This window comes from Octodon degus, unplaced genomic scaffold (assembly GCF_000260255.1).
Source record: "Octodon degus isolate 3935 unplaced genomic scaffold, OctDeg1.0 scaffold00239, whole genome shotgun sequence".
Taxonomy (NCBI): Eukaryota; Metazoa; Chordata; class Mammalia; order Rodentia; family Octodontidae; genus Octodon; species Octodon degus.
The window spans coordinates 3,091,134-3,093,190 of NW_004524815.1; positions in this window are offsets into that span (position 1 = coordinate 3,091,134).

A 2,057-nucleotide genomic window follows, 5' to 3' on the forward strand; every position below is an offset into this window, starting at 1 on the left:
TTTCAATAATTAACACATTGCATACATTTTTCCTAGTGGTTAGTTGCTGTGCAAGATGCGGACAGACCTAGTACTTGATGGTCTAACATTTCTGCTGCTGTCAACACGGGAAGCTCTTTAGACTGGGTTATTTATAAATAGCAAAAATTTTACCACTGAGTTCTGGAGGCTGGGAAGGCTGGGACTGAGGCGTTGATCTCGAAGCTTTGGTCTGAGCCACACAACATGGAAGAAGCTTTGGAGCATGATGTTCAGCTGAGCAGTCTCATCCCAAAGGTTGAAAGTGCATGGTTCCATTTACAGGGCCAAACCATAGACACAGAAGGTGTTGCCCGTTGCCAAGGCAAGGACAGGATGACAGCGAGGAGGGAAGAGAGGGCGTGGTCAGAAAGCCCAACCCAAGGGAGCCTGTGGAGATGGGAATGGGTACGTGCCCAGCATGCCTACTGCACAAGGTACAGCCCCACAAGCTGTAACAGTTCTGCATTGTGGGCAGACACAAGGAGTGACACTGCTGCTATAGCTTTGTGTGTGTAGTCTTAGAATGTGTTACCATAAGGTAACTTGGGGGAAAGAACCCTCAGATCTTCACAGTCACAGACCTGGCTTCTTCCAACTGCATGCAAATGTGCAATTACTTCCAAATAAAACAGCTCATGTACAAAAGACAATGTAGCCTCCAGCTGGCTCTTTCTCTAGGGTCACACTTACTTAGAAACCAAACTGCCCTGCAGGAAAGCTGACCAAGCGACATGAAGGGCCATGTTTGGCTGCATGAACTGAGCTCCCGGGGAGTGACCATTTCGCAGCACCTCTGGCCGCAGCCCTCCTGCGAGCTGCCCTGCGCTCTGCAGGCCGTGAGCAGCACAGACGGCTGCCCATCGCAGCCTCCTTCAAATTGCAGATTTGTCTGCAAAATCAATGTTTGTTGCTGGTTTTAGCCACTGATTTCTATGCTTCATCACATGGTAGTGGGTTGGGGGGAGGGAGGTTTGCTTATGAATTTTTCAAAGAAACAGCAGAGAATGGCTTCTCTGTTAAAATTTGGTGTTGGGTAACACAACGACCTTTGGTTGGAAGTGTCATCAAACTACTTCCGGACAGTTCAAGACTCATTTTGTTCCAATCAGACTCCAGTAGCAAGATTTTATTATAGCCACCATGCCCCCAAATTACAAACTGAGCGAGTCATTTGGTTAAAGATTCTTGTGTCAGTTAGATTAAGTACAAAAGGCCTGAGAGATAGTTACATGGAATGTTATAGATATTTAGGTGTCTATGTACAGATTATTTGAAATGAAGGTTGCCTTGGAAGATCTAAGAAATATATATAACTCTGTAATTATCAGTATATGATTATACTGTAAATTAAAGGACTTATTAAAATGGCTGAGTGACACCTTGATATCATATAAGTACAAGTCCATTTCTTTCTGAGTTACAGTTGTTTTTTCTCCCTATGATATCTTCAAAACATAAAAGATCACACATTATGAAAACAATTGAGCCATAATCTCACTGTCTAGCACATATATATATATTAAAACCAGGGATTGAACTCAGGCCCTTGAGCTTGCCAGGGAAGCGCTTATTCCGCTGAGCCAAGCCATCTCCCTGGCCCTAGCATATATTTTTTTAAACTTACATCGTGTTTTGTGTCTTTACAGCATGAATTCAGTTTTTGCGTAGAGTTGCAGCAAAAGTTTGTGTTCTCCAACGAGCCGCACGTGCGACGTTGACTTCCATCTTCCCTTTGTCGGAACACGCCTATTTGAGGTGGTTTTCCTTCTTTACTACTGATGACCAAATAACAGGTCTGGCTTGTGTTTGTCTAGTGGCCGGCCACGGGCGTCCTTCAGGATAGATCTGCAAGCACTCCAGTATGTCAAAACGGGCCGGGAAAACCACCACTCGCCTTTCTTCTCTCTCTCTCTTTCTCTCTCTCTCTCACGCACACACACACACACACACACACGCACACACGCGCACACACACACGCTCACACGTCGCACATCCCTCGCTCGCCAAACTCCTGCATCCTTTTAGGCGGGCGCGGG